This window comes from Pinus tabuliformis, chromosome Q (assembly GCF_031772625.1).
Source record: "Pinus tabuliformis cultivar Carrire ecotype Pingquan chromosome Q, CPIR1, whole genome shotgun sequence".
Classification (NCBI taxonomy): Eukaryota; Viridiplantae; Streptophyta; class Pinopsida; order Pinales; family Pinaceae; genus Pinus; species Pinus tabuliformis.
In genome coordinates this window covers 1,385,706,041-1,385,728,442 of record NC_142296.1, presented here as the reverse complement: position 1 = coordinate 1,385,728,442, position 22,402 = coordinate 1,385,706,041, and positions in this window count along the sequence as shown.

Below are 22,402 nucleotides of genomic sequence, written 5' to 3'. Positions count from 1 at the left end.
CATTTTGGTCTAGTCAAATATTCTTTTTGATGGGTTTGATATCCATTTGTTTTTTATCTAGTAGCAAAAAGTGAACTTTACCTATACTATTACCTAAGGTTGTCATTTCTATAGCCAATAACACATTGCTAGTCATAGTCACTAGTCATTAAGTGCCCACCATAAGGCATAAGGTCGTCGCTAGCCAGTAAGCCACTAACCAATCTCACAATAGAGATAGGTATTTGAGTATCCCACCATTTTCCACGAAATACATTTTTGAGATTAGCAATGACTACTCCTGACTGCTAGGACTACCTAAGTAACATTCTCCAAGGTTTCACTTTTTTATCAATACATGTCACCATGTACCCACTCACTATATATGTGATGATTCTGACCCCTATGACTCGAGGATACTCCACTAATTGGGACGAATCCAATACCTCTATGGGCTAGTAGTAAGGCTTGGGATTAGTGACCTAACTCTATATGTGGGGGTATATTAGGGAGTATATTACTCCTAAGGGATCCAATAGGGGCATCAATAAGGGGAAATGAGAAATATACTACAAAATCACATGGATACGTTGATGATCCTCATAATTGGCTAATTATATGGGCCTTAATTCACCTCCTAGATTAGTCAAACCAACTCTTCTCACAAATTATTTCATGTTTTGATTATATTTTGTTTAATGAGATGCGTTAAAGTGAGATATTATGCCTAGTGAACTAATATGCATTGAATACAGGTTTGGAAGAGAAAATCAAGGAATTTTGGCAAGACTAAGGTTTGAAACTCGAATGGGATAAGGGAGAGAGATTGTAGGAGAAAAATCCTCCTCATTTACTCCTCCCCCATTCGAATATCCTCCATTAATCCCACCAGCTCAGAGTGCAAGCAGCCAAGTCATGAAGATCAGAATGCAGTCAAGCAAGTGATAAAAAAGGAGTTAGTTCATCTCAAGTTTGGGAGCTAAGCCTCCTAAAATTTAAGGAAGTCGTTGGGGACTTTAGTTGTATAAGTAGAGAGGCCTAGAGCCTCATTAGGATTCGAATTTTTGTTGTAAAAGCTCTAGTTATTTTCGAGCTCTAGACTTGTGGAAAACTTTGATGTAATTTTCTGTTTTGGTAATAAGAATGAGTTTTTTCTTGATCCAACATTGAGTTAACTTATAAGGTTGAAGCTCTTGGGTTAGGGCCCAACCCTAGCAGCAAAGGCTCCTCTTCTTGTATCTGTATACTTAGCTTAGTTTCATATATTCATGGTTAAACTGTCTTTAGAAGTATTTCATTGCAAGTAGTGTAGATTTGATTAATTGTTTATTAGTTTGCTTCCATTTGTGCCTTACTTCAGTAGTAGGTTAGAAGGGATAAAAGAAGCACCACAAAGCTGTCAGTAGGTGTCCTGGCCTCACTTCTTCCTTCTGGGATCATGATTTGAGGAAAAGACACGTATGCAGCCCCAAAATGACATATTTCCATTTCTTTCATAAGATTTAGAGTTTACTGTACTTGATCCAGCATTTGATTAGTTTTGAAAGTGTAGGATAATTCATTTCCATCTCTTCTATCTTCATTCTTGCAGTATATCTCATTCATGATTCCATTTTATTAAGAAATTTCTTCATGCATAAGGTAGACAATTAGTTCATTAAATTCTGCTTTTCTAGCTCATGAGAATTCTTCTTATTTACATGACTTTTTGGAAATTACACATGTTTGATGCAGAGTAGGTGCTTCAGAAGTAGAAAGAGATCTCATAGAAAGCAACCACCTTCCAACTTCATCCACCCATAGGCATTCCTTGTTTTCATCAAGACCTTCACCAATTTCATCATTTTACACAGAAATTCCCCCAAGCATGTTGAGAGAATCCAGCCATCTCCTAAACTTGGTTTTGGGTTTTGAGTGATCCTAGGCCTTTCCTCACTCAATTCCACCCATCAACTACCTTCCCTAAGCCTTCCATCACCTCCAACACCCATCATTTTGCTCTCAGTTGTATCCTGTAGAAATACATGGAATCTTGTACGTTTCTAGTACATCCTGTAGGTTTTCCTATAGTGGCTTGTTTTGAGGCTGAATTGAGGGAAACCCTCTGGGAAGCCACCCAATGTCACCCAAGGGTCTCCCAAACCTTCCAGCCATCATCTGAACCTTCTATCCATCCATCAACATCCCTAAGCCACTTGCCACATCACCAAAAGAGATTAGCTTGCACACTTGACTTTTCATGAAAAGCATAAAAAGACAAAATAGATTTATTACAACCCTTTACATGCATAACAGTGATGTTTTATGTTTTTGACTTCCATGCTTAGGAAAGTAGCATTTTTTTCATGTTAATTTAGCATTATTGCAAATCATAGCTTTAGCAGTTAAGTAGGAAATTGCGTGCCTTAGCATTGAATGTCAGTCTTTTCATTATTACAGTAGATCAGCTCTCTCTTAGAGTAGATTTCTTTTTCTTTCATCAAGGAACCAAGCTTCTTCTGAATCCATAGAAGTCTAGCTTGAAAACCCTAGTGATCTCTCACCATTTGAATAGTGAAAAAAGGCAAAACCATCACTTTTAATTGTGTATACAACACTATCACCTCCAAGTTTGTACGAACCCCAGGTTGATAAAATAAAGTTGGTAGCCCAAGAGTTGCAGCATTCTTGACACAATATTGGTGCTCATCACTTTTTGGCACCGTTGTCGGGGATGCGTCTGAGTAATATGTGATTACTTCTTTCTTTCTTCTATTTCTTGTTTCTAATATTTTTCCATTAGTTTCATTTCTATAAAAGTAATTTAGTTTTTTCCTTTTTCATTCTACATTCTCTGCTTTCCTTTCCATTTTGCAAGTAAAATTTCAATTCAGCAATTAGGTTTTCATTCCGTCAGTAGTTTTCATTGAATCTACAATTTTCGTTCTACAAAGTACTTCCCAAAGTTTAGAAAAAAACACAAAACCAAACAAAAAGCATTTCCTTTCATGCCTCGTAGGAATAGGGATAACTTAGGGAAATTTTTTCCAAATATGCCCACTGCATCAAACATCCAACCTTCCCTCTTCTTCAGTGGCTATGAACTGGAGGAACCCTTAGGTGAGCAACCAGACATATTTGAAGAACCTACAAGAGAAGAAGAAGAACCCATTCCTACCAATCCAATGGCTGAAAACAGAAATGACAGAGGGAACAGAGAGAGAGTTTAGGGTTACTTCCCCATTAGGGAAACTAATGGGGACACTAAGATGAAAAATATAAGCCCCTCCACCCTTCCTCATTTCCATGGCTTGACCATAGAAGATCCTGACACATTCCTATTTGAGTTTGTTGTTATATCCCAAAGCTATGACTACACAACTGATGAGCAGAAGTTGAAACTATCTCCATCTACCCTCAAGGATGCAGCTTTGCACTAGTTCATGGGTTTACCTAGGGATAGCATCACAACTTGGGCTCAGATGCAACAAGCCCTAAACAGCAAGTATTGAGACTACTGTAGGTTTAAAGATACTAAAGAGGAAAATTTTAGGATGACCTTAGGTAATGATGAATCCCTAGAGGATTATGAAGAAATATTCCAGCTTAGTTACAAAAGGGCCAGGTGCACACTTGACCCTGAGTCACTAAAGCTGGTCCTACTTAGGGGAGTAAGAGAAGACCTTTTGGATACCCTAAAACTTGTTAGCAGGAGGAGGTAAATACTAGTTACCCTATGAGGATATCAAGATTGTCTTTAGAAACCATTCTAGGGAAGCTAGGAAAAAGGGTAGGGGAAGGCAACTTATGGTCAATACATCCTCTTCTAATTCGTCCATCAAGGGTGAAATTGGAAACATGCTAGAAGATTTCAAGAGTGAGATGTTGCAAACCCTTGCCTTATAGATGGACACCATGCACATTAGGATAAAAAAGGAGGAAGTTGAGAGAGCCTTGGCCATTTTTTGTCATAGATGCACCAGGAGGCACCCTAGGAATGAATGTCCATTGTATTCTATTGAAATTTTCTCAGTTTGTGAATAAAACCACTCCATAGACAAGTTCCCTTCTTTGCCTGGACTCAAAGTTTTATATCAAGGCGCTGAAGGGGTCACTGAGCATCTCTGCTATATAAACCAAAGGAGACCTCATGGGCCTAGGCCATACCAGTAGGGCATGCAAGGGTAATCCCATGCATATACAACCCTAACCAAACCACACCCATACCTTTTTTGGGACCACCTACTCATCCTTCCTAGTCTTCACCTCCTCCTTGGTCCTTTGCATCTCAATATCATTCGCAGCTAGACAACTAGTCATTTCAACCATATGCTCTTCCACAACCTCAGTGGAATGCATCGCCTTAGGGATGGAGGCCCTAATACAACAATGTTCCTAACTTTATTGCCTTCACCACCTACCCAACCACAAATGTTACACTCTGCTCCACCTAAACAACCCCAAATGCCTTCCTATCCAAACTTGAACCTGAATAATAAACAGGCACAACAAGTATATAGTGGAGAAACATCATATCTAGCTTATGTTGTGGAGATCCAGGAAATTAACCTGAGATCTGGGAGAGCTCTCCCAGATAACCAACCTCCACCTCCACCTAGGGAGGTTGAAGAAGAAAGAGGGAAAATAATTCTTAAAGTAAATTGATCTGAATTAGATCCTTAAACATTTCCATGATTGTTTCAAATTATGTCAGGCTTCAAAATCTTGTGGATAACAAGCTTATCAGAAATGACCTCTGGAAAATTGGAATTGTGGCCAGCATGGAACAACGAGGACCCTCGGTCAAATCATGTTGACCGTTGGCCCATGGAGACCACGCATGGACACAAACTAGCAATCGGAAGCCCTAATCCAGAAATAGAGGCAGTTTCTGATACGTGATTGGCGCTAAAGCACTAATCGCGTATTTCAAGGCAAAACCCTCAGAGAAGGAAAGCCCCGAGTGTTTGGTCATGAGGAAAATGGGGAAACCTTGCGGAAAGTGCCAGAAGGTGGGTCCCGTGCCCAAAACCGGCAGGATATCACTTGCACTTCGAGCAGTAAGCGGGTTTGGCTGAATTCAGCGCGATACCACACACTAGGCAATGCGTGTCCAATGGATGAGAGAGAAAAACTACTTATATCACGTGAGTAACGGTCGATCAACTCACCTGTGCAATATAGATGGAGACCATAGGAGGTGGAGGCTCCAGATCTACAACAGAGGTTTAACTCGATGGAAGACTAGATTTGACGGGGAAATAGGCTGAGGCGATTAAGGTTTGAGGTTCGACATGACCGCTGAGCTGGCAAGAGAATCAGTTTCATGGGAAAAACCTGGAGTAATGGAAATAATGACCCTTTGAAGGCAATTGGCACTCAGTATGTAAGGCGACAAGTGGCCACCTCTCTGTGCATCGTTACACAGTGATGATGACGCAGAGCAAGGGAATTCCAGCAAACAGAGGCAGGCAATCTAGAGAGCCAGGAAGATGAAACGAGCAGTTAGGGAACAGATTGGCTTTAAGCCATGAACAAATAGAGAGAGAGACAGAGAGGAAGAGAAGCAGAAATTCAAAAAGGCCATAAATAAGTGAATTGCAGAGAGCAGAGAAGCCGCACTGACCTACAGAGCAAAGGCAGCATCGTGCAGACGGAGATAGAGAGTGTCCAAGAGTCTGTGAACTCCAGAGAAGGCTTGAAAGGTTTAAGAAACTCCTATGTGCATTCCTATCTGGTATTGAGTGCCAAATTGGACTCATACTACCGAGATCCAATTGAGGTCGAAAGTTAGTAAGGGGAGTCTGTGTACTCTAGAGACTTGGGGGATCCAAGTACCATCCTACTGATTATTCTCTGTTAAGTGAGTCTCACTTTGAGCTCCTTGTTGTAACATCTCTATTTTAAGACCCAATAGAAAGGCCATCGTTGAAGGCTGGACCAGGAGATGTAGCCCAGGAGGATTGGGTGAACTCCTTATTAAATTTGTTGTGTCTTTAAATTTTCCTACTATGTTTCTCTTATTATTTCAAGTGTCTGTGTATTTCGCAATCTGATCGATCCATTGCTTAAAATAACATAGACTCACCCCAGCACATGAGTCTATAATACCTTCATTAATTAACTGAGATCACTCACGAATGATTTTCAGATCAAGTGGGATCAGAGCTCCTAGGTTGTTTAAGGTTGGACAAGTTTGTGTTGGATTTTGTTGTTGAATGCTAACTAGATCAAAGCTTAAATTAGGAGAAGAAGATTTGGTTGAAGCTAACCCTGAAATTGGAAGAGTCTATCCTAAGAAGAAAATGTTAGAAGAAAGTCCCTTAGGATCAGACCCCCAGTTCATAGATAGTTTCCTGACCATGAGGTCCATGGTAGAGGAAATGTATAGGGAGTTTAAGAAAGGTAGAGATGCAGATTCCTCACACTCCAAAGATAAAGAAGAAGAAGAATCTCCCCTCCATGACCACTCAAAAGGCAAAAGGAAAGAAGAAAACTTTCTCACACCTCCTAATAGCCCTGAGCACAAAAAGAAGACATCTTTGATTAAATTAGATGTTAAATTTGATATACAAATATATGATGGAGAGTTGAATGCAGAGAAGCTGGATAATTGGATCAGGAAAATTGATGTTTATTGTAGAGTGTAGAGTATCTACTCAAACAACAGTAAGATTTAGCTAGCCAGCCTACGCCTCAGAGGCATTGCCTTGGTATGGTGGGAAGGCAGGACACAAGCTAACTTGAAGAAACATGGTAAGATTCTTTCTGTCTAGAGTGAATTTGTTTCTGCAATCAAAAAATAGTTCTATCCACTAGCTTACATGCAGCAAGCCATGATGAGCTGGAAAACTCTTCGCCAATTGAAAGGGAAAATTGTACAAGGTTACACCCAAGAATTTAGGAAGAGAGCTTTGATTCTAGGAATTTCATTAGACTCACCTGAGACTCTATTGAAGTACATAGGTGGTCTACACAGCTACATGAGGCACACTATCCTCATGTTTAATCCCACTAGTATAGATGAGGTATCTATTCAAGCTACTCATTTAGAAGCTAGAGGAAAGAATGGGAACTCAGAAGTTGGGGGATCATCCAAGCCCATTGCAAGCAAGAATAAGGAGAAAAGAAAATAGAAATGGAAAGAGAGGAAGGCCAGCACTGCACAGAAAGGCAAGTCTTCATGCACTCACTGTAAGAAGGATGAGCATGATATTGAGCACTGTTAGATCCTGCATCCGAAGCTGAGACCTAAAAAGTTCGAGGGTAAGAAGAAGAAGACTACCGCAGCTATTCAGAAAGATTTGGCATCGGACTCAGAAGATGAAACAACAATTGCAGCCACAGGTATAAAATGTAAGAATTCTGAAGCATCTACTAGTAATTCTACAAAATCTACTGTTAATGAAGAAAATGAGACAAAAAGACGTGAGCTTTTCCATATTCGAGTTATTTCCAAACATCAAAAGATTGACACTTTGTTTGATAGTGGCTCGCAAGTAAATTTGATTTTTGAAGAAATTGTAAAGAAGTTGGAATTACTAACTACACCTCATAAGAAACCATACCCACTAGGTTGGTTAAGTGATAAAGCACAACTACAAGTGACTAGACAATGTAAACTTAAGTTTTCTTTTGGGTCAGCATTTGTAGATGAGGTTGAGTTAGATATAGTTCCTCTGGATATATGTGGAATTGTTTTGGGAAGTCCCTACTTGTATGATAGAAAAGTTATTTTCTATAGAGCTGAGAACAAGTATCTACTCATTAAAGATGGAATCGAATACTTTGTAAGGGCTGATAAGCTCAAGAATAATTATACTCTCATAAACTCAGGGTAGATGAAACAAATTGTAAATTCATGCAAACAATTTTTACTCATGGTTGTAAAGGAAAAGAAACCTGATAAAACCAATGTATTTGAAGGCTATAATGCTAAACAACAAGCTTATTTAGAAAAAGTTGTTTTAGAATATGATATCTTGTTTCAAGAACCTAAAGGTCTACCACCCAAAAAGGAAATAGTGCATGATATTAATTTGCAGCAAGATGCTCCATTGCCTAACATCGGAATGTATAGGTTGCCCGCTTTATAGAATGCAGAAATCAAGAAGCAGGTGCAGGAGTTGCTCGAAAATGGGTTCATCAAACCTAGCACATCACCATGTGGATCTCCAATTGTCTTGGTGAGAAAGAAAGATGGCTCATGGAGAATGTGCATTGATTACCGAGCACTAAATAAGGTAACGACAAAAAATCGTTATCCCCTTCCTCGCATAGATGATCTACTGGATCAGTTAAAGGAAGTTGTTTACTTTTCCAAGCTAGATTTTCATAGTGGATATCATCAGGTCAGAGTTGCAGAATACGATGCATGGAAGACTGCTTTCAAAACAAAGTAGGGATTGTATGAATGGTTGGTTATGCCTTTTGGCTTAACCAATGCTCCTGCTACTTTCATTAGAATAATGAATGATGTACTCAAACCCTTTCTTAATGATTTTGTTATTGTATATCTGGATGACATTCTTATATTTAGCAAAACGTGGGAAGAACATTTAAAGCATGTTAAGCAGACACTAGATGTTTTGAAAAGGGAAAATCTTTATGTTAAACTCTCAAAATGTGAATTTGGCAAAACATCTTTGAATTATTTGGGTCATATAGTAGGGGGTGGTGAATTGAAGATAGATCCCTCTAAGGTTGCAATCATTGTAAACTGGCCTAAACCCAAATCTGCTACAGAAGTTAGAAGCTTCTTAGGAGCATCACAATATTGGAGAAAGTTCATTTCCAACTTTTCCTTAATTGCAGCTCCCTTACATGCTTTAACAGGAATGAACAAGGTGTTTCGGTGGGGAGGCAAACAGCAAAAAGAGTTTGACACCTTGAAAGAAAAGATTAGTATAGCACCAGTACTAGCACTACCTGATCTTCAGAGACCATTTGAGATCCAAATAGATGCTAGTGACTATGCCATGGGAGCAATGTTGATACAGCATAGTAAACCCATATGTTATCATTCTGAGACATTTAATTCTGCAGTAGTTAACTATCCTAGATATGATAAGGAACTGTATGCATTAGTACAGAGTGTGAAAAAGTGGAAACATTACTTAATGGGAAAAGAGACAATCATACATACTGATCATCAACCACTTCAATACCTACACTCCCAAACTAAGTTGCAACAATCAAGACACTATAAGTGGATGGGTTTTCTACAGCAGTTTCATTTAGTCATCAGATATAAAAAGGGCATACACAATAAAGTTCCAGATATGTTATTGTTATCGAGAAATCTAGTGTCCACTCGGAGCTGTTAGTCCGGGTAGCTATCTTAGAAACAAACAAACTAAAACTACTTTCGCTTTCCTTTATGAGAAGTAGATAAGAGGGGAACAAAGGATACCAACCTCAGTCTTGCGCTTGATTCCTTGCTTGGTTCCTCTCCCTTTTGACAGATCTTTGCTGCTTCCTTCCTCTCTTCAGAGAGCACCTGTAGAGTCAAAGCAGCATAACACTATCAAAGTACAGAGATCTACAATCATAAACAATATAGGAGCAGATATATATTGACCACACAAATGCATATATCATCAAACATACAAGAATGTGGAGGAAAACTCGAATAACTTTATTAATAGAAAGAATAGCAAAGAGGATTACAACCTATTGATCTAACCCAGTGTCATCCTCCCAGCATGAAAGCCCTTCTTCACCTCATGAAAATCTTAGATCACCCAACACTATGATGTTCCACCAAGAAACCAACAACACTTCCTTACAAAATACAAGATTCCAGCCTCTGGATCTCTGTGATGAGGGATCCATATATAGATGTTTGCAGGGGGGTGAGTCAGCTTCTGGGATTTTGATTAGTGTCCTCTCTCTGATAGTTCTTGGTTCCACTTGGAGATTCATGATCTCTTACTCATCCCTGGGCGAATTCAGAGAGGCAAGTGTCACAGGAGAAGTTTCTGGAAGATTCCATGATCATCCACCTTGCAAACTGTCTCTACCATTTGTCTACTCTCGCTCATCGCACCCTACAAAAGGGCTTTCCAGTATGCATCGCACTTTTTTCACTGAGCAGGTGAGATGCATCGCACCCTTAGCACTGAGCAATCTGTATGGTCCAGTTTTGACCAGTTCTGAGCAGTTTTCCATGGAGAACTTCTGGGAGATGATGTAATCAGCTAACCTTGTTCCTTTAGGGTGTGAAACAACACTTTTAGGGACTTAGAAGCCTTTGGTTTATGGACATATATGATTGGGGTTGCAGTGCCCAAAAATGTCTATAACAGTTGCCCCCTAAAGCATGAGGTTGTTAATCTTTTGATTGGATTTCAGAGATCTGTGGTTTGTGCTTTTTGAATTTATGACCGGAGTATCCACAGTTGTAGAATTTATACACCAACGTTTCGAATCCCAAATGGGATCCATCATCAGGGAACAGAGAAAGATGATAAGAGAAAGATGATAAAAAGAAGAGCCAGATGAAGGAAATAAATACTCATGAGGGATGAAAGTTAAAGGAACAGCACGGTCGGCCAGAGAGATTTATACTTAAACCTAATTTTAATTTTAATTTTAATTTAATATCATTCAATTAATATCTATAAAATAAAAACTTTAAACTAAAATCTAAATTAATATTAATATTAAAAACTAATATATATAATAATATTAATATCATAAAATATTAAAAACCTAAAATCTATAATGATAATGATATCTAAAACTAAAATATAAGTTAATATTGATAACATAAACCCTAATATATAACTTTAAAATTTTAATATAACTTTATATTTGTGAAATATGATTAATATATAACTTAATAATTGTATAACCTAAAATCTATATAATCTATATAATCTATATAACTTAAAATATATATAATAGAATTAAAATCAATAAAGCCTCATATCTATATTAGACTCTAAAACTAATATAAATATTAATCATAATACCTTATATATAACATAAAAAATTTTATATTAATATTAATATCTAAAAACTAATATATATATTAGAATTGATATTATAAATCCTAATAACTATATAATATTAATATTTATATAATCTAACATCTATATAATATTAATATAATATTAATATTTATATAACTTAAGACAAAATAACTTAATGCTTTTTATAAAACTTGAGCCCTATATAACTAAAATTTTTTAACCTGAAAACTATATCACTTAATGTATATAATAGTATTAATAAAACCTAATATCTATAACAATAAATTAATATTAAGTTATAATAGTATTAATAAAACCTAATATCTATAACAATAAATTAATATTAATATAACCTAAGATTTAAATTCATTCTATATTAAATTTTAATTAAACTCTATATTTTGATGTCAGGTGAAAAGCTTTATCATGAGGATCCGAGGTTTTTCGAACCGGAAGGTGACTTGTAATAAGATACAATACAATACATTATATTCATAATATTTTCATGATCTAGCTGAGGTGGGCATTCCCATGCTTAGCTTTATAAATTCATTTTCATGTACATAGGACAAACAACCGTCTGTATAGCAGACTGATGATTCTGATAGAGCCACCATCCTTTGATTTGGATTATCATCTGTTCGGCAATGATGTACATTCGATGTCTTTATTTTCCTAAATATATCACAGCCCGGATGGATGAAACTAGATCCGGGGACTTCAAACTCATTCAATCTTCACCCGGAGTACAAGTCAATCCATGTGAAAGATGTTCTGGAGTCGAACATGGAAAGACATTTCCTGATTACCAGCCAATGACGTAAGTTGTTAACAGGCACGAGAGGAATCACCAATAATGATGATGACCCTCAAGGTATGAAAGTACAATTCACGCGGTGTGAGAAAGGGACTTGGCGTCGAACACCATGTAAAATCTTTCGATCGAAGGCCATTGATGTAAACCTGTTGCCGGAAGTGAGAAACTTGCCATTGAGGCATGCAAGCTTCAAAGTACTAAAAGGGTTGTCCCTAGGTCTACTTCTTGGATAATGAGCTGATGTCGACAAGAAGTGACCCGTCGTAGGAGGGCCTTAATGAATCCCACATCTACGACACAGAATGGAGCAAATGATTTTGTGGAGGTGAAAACGATATGATGATACAAGGTCCAGGGTGGCAGTCATCAAAGAATGGAGCATGAATGTATTGTAGTGGATGAGACACAGGTGAATTCTCTGAGTGACTTCTCTTGAACATATCGGTGACACTGAAATGGATTGGTAGTGTTAACCCCAAATATGGATGGTACGATGGACCAATGGTAATGTGACCGGTGAACAGAATAACCCAACCCGACTCAAACATAGAGTGAAAGTGTCATGTTCAAGAGTGACTTGCTACCAATAAAGTTTCTTCAAGTTTTCTTCCCAATTTTCCCCAGTCATTGCTGACCAGTACCTCTTTATTTTTATCAAGCTTAAGGAGGATAACATATCCTTGTTCTATAATTCACCCTTTGGGCAAAACCGTCGCTATGTTTTAACGAGCCTAGCGACAATGAAACTCATTCTCATCTATATGGACAAGTTTGTCGCTATTGATTTTAACGAGTTTAACGAAAATGATAACTTGGTCCTTTTTCAATTTTAGAGACTCTGAAAAGAGACAGAAAGGAAACTCCAATAATACTTTTTTGTCATATAATCCCTTAAGTCCGAAAAAGTATAAAATAATACGAAAGGGATGAATTTTCGATAGTTTTAACGAGCTGAACAAAACAAGCACTCAATATTTTTGTGTAATAATCCCTCAGGTCCAAAAATATTAAAATCTAGAGGAAGGATAGCACTTCTGATAGCTTTAACGAGCTGGAGAGGCCAATTTCTCGGTAATCTTTTCATATTTTGCGAGTCAGACGAAAAGAGCTTAAAGGACACTCGTTTTTTGAGGAACGAGTAATAATTTCGGGTAGCAGCTAATTCCAGGTAAGGTTTGGAATTTTCCAATCACGACAGTGTCACAAGGATGGCTAACAGAACCACTCATCACAGCTGTTCCTCAAAAGGGTAAACAATCAAATGGAGGCGTATGATCGGCTAAAATAGAGTGGAGGTGATGATGAGAACATGACCAAGGCTCAAAAGATGATGATAACGCATTCACAATGGTTATTTACCGGTGATTGGTTCATTTTTTAGTGAGATTAAACTCTAGGGGAAACATTTGCTCATTGCTTAGGTTTAATTTTTAACGAGCTCGAAATTGGCATAAAAACTACTCGTGCTAGTTGTATAATAAGGACATCTCATCGATAGATTCCATTTTTATGGAGCTTGCACCTTTCGAAACTTTTATCTGTATCCTTTCATTATGCAAGCTAGGAACGACCAATCCTATGAGTTTAAAGGGTTGAGAATCTACAAACTAAGCAAATAAATGGTCACTCTTCACTTGCATGCAAAAAGGTTCTCATGCCCCTAGGTATAGTGAAGTAGAGTTTCTAGGTTACCCTTAACTTTGCAGACAAAACATTTGTTCTATTTGGAAAGGCCTACCTTCTAACGGAGGTATCTTATTCCAGTCTAATCCCATCTTCCTATACGGAAGGGTGTCAAACCGGTCATATGTCCTTCGTGCAAACCTACTCTATACCTATAGTTTTCCTGCTAAAGCAGGCCAAGGTGCATGCCCCCTGGGTTTCACTCATGACCCCCGAATTACTTGCATTCTTCAGGTGGTCAGATTGTAAATTGATGAGACATTCCTTACGTGAAAAGACCATTTAGGGATGGCATTTGACTATTAGCTATGTGTGAGCCGGGGAACGAAAGCTAGTCTACGAGCTGGACCACTCGGCCTTCATGCGGAAAACAAATTACTTGAAAGAGTGAGGAGACAATGGCTCCCATGCTATAAATATAGTCGCGCCCAAGGAACAGATTATAATCTAAAGGTCCTTGGACTACCGTTACGTTCAGCTATATAGTTTTCCTTTTTAAAGTTATAGGCACATTTGGAAGGATCCCTAACAGTCGATTGGTTCCTTTGTCGAAGCTTGTTAGATTTCTCACCTCAGGCATAAGCGATGGCAAACCAAGCACTTTCCAAGAAATTGAGGAAAGGATACTCAGAGAAGCCCCTTCATCTATGATGGTACTAACCATGACCATTTTGTAATCTTGTACAATGATTCGGAATGGTACATTAGACGGTAGACAGGGTCTGCCTAGTATATTCCAATCGAAGGAAATGACTAGGTTGCTCAAAGGTGGGACAAAATAGACGGCCGGATACGACTCTGATGAACTTCCTTCCTATGGTAAAGGAATGGGTAGATTTCCCCCATGTTCATCGGAGTCAGTGTTTACAAAAAGAATTTGAACGGTGTCGTTCTCATTCTCTTCGGTGACTGTATCATCTGAAGATGGGCCTTCCAAAGACAAGACCGGGTCGACTGCCACCTCGACCTTTTGACTTTCATCTGGTGTGGATTCAGAGGTTTATCTTCAATGATAGATGCTTCGACCGACCCTAAAGATGTGTCACTCGGATTTCCAACTGGTGATGGACTCGGCAAGAGTTTCTTGTATCCAGGAGGAAGTTGTAGCGATGAAGCAGGACGGTTATCCAAGACTCTTTTAGCTTCGTCTAGGAAGGGACAATGGTGGATGACATGATCGCCTTCACATAGTTTACAAGGAAATTTACATTTTCTTTTCTATCCAGAGACTTCGCTTTCACTAGTTGACGGTGTACTCTCAACATGATCGTCAGAGGTTGATGACACCAGATTGTGCAAACGAGGAGACCAGTCCCTTAAGATTCAAGGGATGCAAGGACAATCTCGATGATAGTGGTCTCCTTTGCAAATGACACATGGAGATTTAGGCTTGGACGGTGCAGTGTGTGGATTTTTGCTAGACGATGCACGGTTGCCCCTTTTCGCCTTTGGCTCCTTCTTCTTCTTTTCCTTCTCCTTCCCTTTCTTCTTCTTCTCAGTTACTTGGTTTTTAGCTTTACCAGCTTCACCAAGCGAAGAGGAAGGAGGGGAGGGAGAAACAAGAGAAGCAGAAGGTTGAGGGGTAACTCTAGTATCATCTAGTTGCTGACTTGATTGTTCAGGAATCATGGTGCTTTGAATGACAGAGGTCGAGAAGAGCCATATTGGCAAGCCGATTGTCAATCCTGGAAGGGACAATGTGGCCATATGAGGTGCACCAACATCTCCCCAAGAGGAGAAAGGACTAGGATTTCCTCCAAGGGGAAATCCTTGGTTGGTGGACTCCATTTTTCTCAACCTAAGACCAACGCGGGAACAGTGATATTATTCCGATTAAAATAAATTTTAGACGCTTTGACACAACTTGCTTTTTCAATTTTTAAGAGTCGAGAAAAAGAAAAAGATGACTCTAGTCGCCTTCGATTTTTAATGAGCCTCAAGTGACAAGTGCTCAGATGGACCTTTTCCTTTAAGGAGTCTGAAAAGGAATGAAAGAGACTACTTTGGAAATCTAGGCAGAGGGATTACCAAACCAATCGCAAAATTACAGAATACTTTTTACAATACGGCAGTCAATCTTCCCGAATGTTGTGTTCAGTGCAATGCGATCGATAGGGCGGCAGACACAGCTTCCTAAGGATAAAGGATATAACCTATTGTGGTCTCCCAATATATACTCGACAGTACGTGGGAGCACAAGTCCGTACGGGCACTTGTCGTCTCAAAGAGGAGGAATCACCCAACCAATAATGAAAGCGATAGGTACCAGGCTTTACGACGCCGGAATATGTCTCTAGCCTAGACTTCTAAATGTTATGCGTTAGGTTCCAAAGCGTTTTTATGTTCATTAAATTTATTTTACAGTTGATATTTCTTAAGAAATTTTCCTTTCAGGTTCACTGCGTGATGTAGATATACAATTCCTAAAATGCAATCTAATATGATAAACAATCGTTTAATCTTCTTTTTGCAATAAAAATCTTAGCTACTAAGGAAAGAGAAATGAGATTCTTTCAACATAGAGCAGAGAGCACACACTAGATGCACTGTCCTAAATCAAACCAACAAGCAGTGTAAATGCAAATTCACATGCACGTATTTGTTTCTTGCTTTCTTAATGTGTGAATGACAAAAAGAATGCTGAGTACAAATCTGAATTATTTTTTCAAAGCGACAATACTAACAAATTTCTCTTCAAAAACGAGAGGATAATGACAACACTTTACGATTTTGAATTGAAAAATGCTTTCGACACTTGAAAAAATACTAATTCAAATCAAATATAAGAGTAACAGTATAATCGACCATCAAGAACAATAGGATTCTTTTCTTTGACTGAAAACGACACTTGCGACACCTCCAAATCAAAAAAAAATGACAGTTTGATTACGCTACTTCTTCGTAAAAGAGAACTATAAATGGCACACAATACATAAAAACATTCACAATTCCTTACATGATGGAGGTGGAATAATGGAAAGGAAGGGAGTTTCCACAGTGGTATACTGATCATAGACAGCAAAACTCCTGAATAAAACTGAAGAGAGTGAAGAAAAACCAAAATCTGAAGGCAAAATTAGCCTTATCTGATCATCACACCTGTAACACAGGGAAACAGGGATGGATCTCACCTACTCCACATGGGAGGTGTGATGCATCTAGATTTCCTTGAATAGAGGGTGTGATGGTACAGGGATGAGACTTTACTTAGCTTTTGGTCACAGTTTGAAGCTCAGTTCGGGGATTTAGGCCGAGCAAATGATAGTCAGTAAATAGAAATCACAGGGGCTAATCTAATGAGGTTACTAGAGCCACCACCAGGGAAATTAGGATGTTTTCAAATCGATTGTTCGGTTTATAAACAAAACCTGGAGATAGACTGAAGTAGCATTGATCTACTTTGCACTTGCATAGCAAATGCAGTTCGAAGGCTAGCTAGCTTAACTTCAGGCTCCATCTATAGTTTATAAAGCAAACAAATATAGATAGGCAAACAAGCTATTCGATTCCCAGCGGAGTCGCCATTTTCTTATCAGGAAATCTAGTGTCCACTTGGAGCTGCTAGTCCCACTAAGACGGGTAGCTATCCTAGAAACAAACAAACTAAAACTACTTTCGCTTTCCTTTATGAGAAGTAGATAAGAGGGGAACAAAGGATACCAACCTCAGTCTTGTGCTTGATTCCTTGCTTGGTTCCTCTCCCTTTTGACAGATCTTTGTCGCTTCCTTCTTCGCTTCAGAGAGCACCTGTAGAGTCAAAGAAACATAACATTATCGAAGTACAGAGATCTACAATCATAAACAATATAGGAGCAGATATATATTGACCACACAAATGCATATATCATCAAACATACAAGAATGTGGAGGAAAACTCGAATAGCTTTATTAATAGAAAAAATAGCAAAGAGGATTACAACCTATTGATCTGACCTAGAATCATCCTCCCAGCATGAAATCCCTTCTTCACCTCATGAATAGATTAGATTACCCAACACTATGATGTTCCACAAAGAAACCAACAGCACTTCCTTACAAAATACAAGATTCCAGCCTCTGGATCTCTGTGATGAGGGATCCATATATAGATGTTTGCAGGGGGGTGAGTTAGCTTCTGGGATTTGGATTAGTGTCCTCTCTCTGATAGTTCTTGGTTCCACTTGGAGATTCATGATCTCTTACTCATCCCTGGGCAAATTTAGAGAGGCAAGTGTCACAGGAGAAGTTTCTGGAAGATTCCATGATCATCCACTTTGCAAACTGTCTCTGCCATTTGTCTACTCTCGCTCATCACACCCTACATAAGGGTTTTCTAGTATGCATCACACTTTTTGCACTGATCAAGTGAGATGCATCACACCCTTAGCACTGAGCAGTCTATATGGTCCAATTTTGACCAGTTCTGAGCAATTTTCCATGGAGAACTTCTGGGAGATGATGTAACCAACTGACCTTGTTCCTTTAGGGTGTGAAAGAACACTTTTAGGGACTGAGAAGCCCTTGGTTTATGGACATATATGATTAGGGTTGCAATGCCCAAAAATGTTTATAACAGTTATCTAGACTTATTATAAATGCATCCACAATACTTAAGCACAATTCAGTACTGCATGAGAGCTACATTGAACAATATGCTCAAGATATAGATTTCAAGGATGTATATGCAACTTTAAGTCAAGGTAAACGAGTAGAAGAACTGGATTATCATGTTAAGGATCGACTATTGTATCATTGTGGGAAGCTATGCATTCCACAAACTGAAAGAGTAAAGATAATTCGAGAAGCACACACTTCTCCAATATCGAGTCACTTTGGGGTAAGTAAAATGGTTGCACAACTGCAAAGATTTTGTTATTGGCAAAAAATGAATGAGACAGTTTCTAGATATGTAAGAGGGTGTACCATCTGTTCTAAAAGTAAGCCTAGCAATAGAAAACTAGGCTTGTACACTCCACTACCATTCCCTTCTCACCTTTGGGAAAGTATTTCCATGGACTTTGTTGGATGACTACCTAAATCTAGGAAAGGTCATGACTATTTATATGTTGTTGTGGATAGGTATCGCAAAATGTGTATCTTGATACCTTGTAATAAATAGATTACAGCTGAACAAACTACAAAGTTGTTCTTTCAGCATGTATGGGTTCATTTTGGATTACCCACTTCCATTGTATCTGATCAAGACACCCGATTTGTTGGGAGGTTTTGGTCGAGTCTGTGGGAACTGATGTACACCAAACTGAAGAAAATAACAACTTTCCATCCACAAACAGATGTCCAGACAGAAGTGGTCAACAAGACAGTGATCCAGTTGCTCAAAGGCTATTGCAGCAAGCATCCCAAACTTTGGGATGAACATTTATGTTATGTGCAGCATGTTTACAACCAAGCAAAACATTCTTCTACACAAAGATCTCCTTTTGAGACCTATTTTGGTTTCACACCAAGGTATCCCTTGGATTTTGTTTTTGGTAAGGACATTGCAGTTGATGGACACAGTGATGTGGACAAGGCAAACAAATTCATTGAACAAATCTAAGAGATTCACCAGGCAGTATTGGAATAGTTGGAAAAGAGCCAAGCCAAATACAAGGCAATGCATGACAAGCATCGAATGGAGCATAGTTTCGAAGTTGGTGATCAAGTCTGGTTGTATATCATCAAAGACAAAATGCAAGGTGAAGGCAAAAAGTTAAAGCCAATAAGGTATGGACCTTTCAAGATACTTGAGAAAATTGGTGAGAATGCTTTTCGCCTTGATTTACCAGCTTACATGCACATCTACTCAGTCATTAATGCAGACAGCTTAAGACTATTTGAACCGTCATTAATTGAAGACCTCGAAGAGTAGAGTCAATTGGCTTCTATTGATGATCTGTTACCTGAATATCTCAATGAATTGTAGGAAGACACAGTTCTGGACAGGACGGTGAGGATGACACTCAGGGGAGATGTTGAGTACCTCAGGATTGGACTCAAGGGTTCAAAGCCAAGCAGTGAAAAATGGATAGATATTGGACAAGTGAGATAGCTATACCCTCACTTAGTCGATACTTGAAAACCAACTTTTGGTGGTCCAAAAGCTTTTCAGTGGGAAGTCTGTGATCCGAGTTGGATCCTTAAACATTTCCATGACTATTTCAAATTATGTTAGGCTTCAAAATCTTGTGGATAACAAGCTTATCAAAAATGACCTCTGGACAATGGGAATTGTGGCCAGAACAGAACAACGAGGACTCTCGGTCAAAGCACGCTGACCATTGGCCCATGGAGACCACGCATGGATGCAAACTAGAAATTGGAAGCCTCGATCTAAAAACAGAGGCAATTTCAAATACGCGATTAGCACTAAAGCACTAATCGCGTATCGCAGGGCAAAACCCTCAGAGAAGGAAAGCTCAGAGTGCTTGGTCACTAGGAAAATGGGGAAACCATGTGGAAAGTTCCAGAAGGCGAGTCCCACACCCAAAATCGGCGGGATATTGCATGCACTTCGAGCGGTAAGTGGGTTTGGCCAAATTCAGTGAGATGCCACACACTGGGCAATGTGTGTCTAGCGGATGAGAGACAAAAATCGCTTATATCGTATGAGTAGTGGTCGAGCAACTCACCTGCGTGATATAGATGGAGACTTTAGGATCTTGAAGCTCTAGATTGACGGCAGAGGTTTAACCCGATGGAAGACCAGATTTGATGGGGAAATAGACTAAGGCGCATAAATGATTGAGGTCCGACATGACCACTAAGCTGGTAGGAGAATCAGTTTCACAGGCAAAACCTGGAGTAACAGAAATAATGACCCTTCGAAGGCAACTGGCACTCAGTCTGTAAGGCAACAAGTGGCCACCTCTTTGTGCATCGTTACATAGTGATGATGACGTAGAGCAGGGGAATTCCAGCGGATAGAGACAGGCGATCTAGAGAGCCGAGAAGATGAAACGAGCAGTCAGGGAATAGATTGGCTTTAGGCCACGAACAGATAGAGAGAGACAGAGAGGAAGAGAAGAAAAAAGTCGAAAAGGCCAGAAAGAAGCAAATTGCAGAGAGCAGAGAAGTCGCGCTGACCTGCGGAGCAAAGGCAGCATTGTGCAAATAAAGACAGAGAGAGTCCGAGAGTTTGTGAACTCCAAAGAAGGCTTGAAAGGTTCAAGCAACTCCTCTGTGCATTCCTGTCTAGTATTGAGTACCAAATTGGACTCATACCACCGAGACCAATTGAGGTCGAAAGTCAGTAAGGGGAGTCTGTGTACTCTAGAGACTTGGTGGATCCAAGTACCATTCTACTGATCATTCTCTATTAAGTGAGTCTCACTTTGAGCTCCTTGTTGTAAAATCTCTGTTTTAAGACCCAATAGAAAGGCCACCACTGAAGGCTGGACCAGGAGACATAGCCCAGAAGGATTGGGTAAACTCCTTATTAAATTTGTTGTGTCTTTGAATTTTCTTACTGTGTTTCTCATACTGTTTCAAGTGTCTGTGTATTTCGCAATCTGATCGATCTGTTGCTTAAAATAACATAGACTCACCCCAGCACATGTGTCTGTAATACGTTCATTAATTAACTGAGATCACTCACGAGTGATTTTCAAATCAAGTGGTATCAGAGCTCCTAGGTTTTTTAAGGTTGGACAAGTTTGTGCTGGATTTTTTTGTTGAATGCTAACTAGATCAAAGCTTAAATTAGGAGAAGAAGAATTGGTTGAAGCTAACCCTGAAATTGGAAGAGTCTATCCTAAGAAGAAAATGTCAGAAGAAAGTCCCTTAGGATTGTGGAGGATGTGATGGTCTCCATTGACTCTTGGAAGTACCCTGCAGATTTCCTAGTTCTCCAGCCTAAGGCTAAGCTTACTAGTTAGCCTCTCCTCCTTGGGAAGCCCTAGTTGGCCACTACCGATGCTTACATCAGCTGCAGAGCTGGGAATATGACCATCAAGAATGGGCATATTTCCAAGCAATTATTACTATACCCTCTTGCTCAGCCATATCTAGAACATGATTTACCTTTATGGCTAGAAGAGGAGGAAGAAGATTAATTTTATTCTGCCCAAATGTATACCTTAGAAGCAACCATGGGAGGAGGACAACAGGATGAAGATGATTTGATTGAACACCTACTCCAAAGTCTAACTCCCAGTGCATTATCCCTAAAAGAAGTAGTAAAGGAAACCCAAAACAACCATCCAATTGATCTGTACTTGGCCAATTCTAACCCTTTCCATGTCAAAACCATAGAATTCGGCCCTCAGAGAACTTTGAAAATCAATCCATCTCTTTTTGTTCTCCAAGAGGAGAAGTTTTGCAACATGCTAAAGGAACATCTAGATGCCTTCACTTGGATTGACAAAGGAATGAAGGGAGTACACCCCTCGGTATGTACTCACCATATTTACATCAAATAAGGATGTAAGCTAGTCTGGCAACCCCAAAGCAGGATGAATCCAACTCTTAAAGATATAGTCAAGGAAGAACTGCAAAAATTTCTAGATGCAGGATTCATTTATCCTATCTTCGACAGTGAGTGGGTCTCTCCTTTGGTGTTAGTGACCAAGAAAAATGGTAAGTGGAGGATTTGTGTTGATTACATGGAATTGAACAAAGCGACAAAGAAGCACCATTTCCCTCTACCTTTCATTGACCAAGTTCTAGATGACTTGGCAGGGAAAAAGTTGTACTCTTTCCTAGATGGATTCAGTGGGTACAATCAAATCTAGATCAGTTCAGATTACCAGGATAAAACTACCTTCACTTGTCCTTGGGGCACTTTTGCCTATAGGGTCCTTCCTTTTGGCCTATGCAATGCTCCTGCCACTTTTCAGAGAGCAGGCTTGAGTAGGCTTGAGTATCTTTGCTGAGTTAGTCCATGATGTGGTAGAAATATATATGGATGATTTCACACCTTATGGGGGTGATTTCGAGGAGGCTTTGTCCAACTTAGGTAAGGTTTTGCACAAATGCATTGAAATGAACC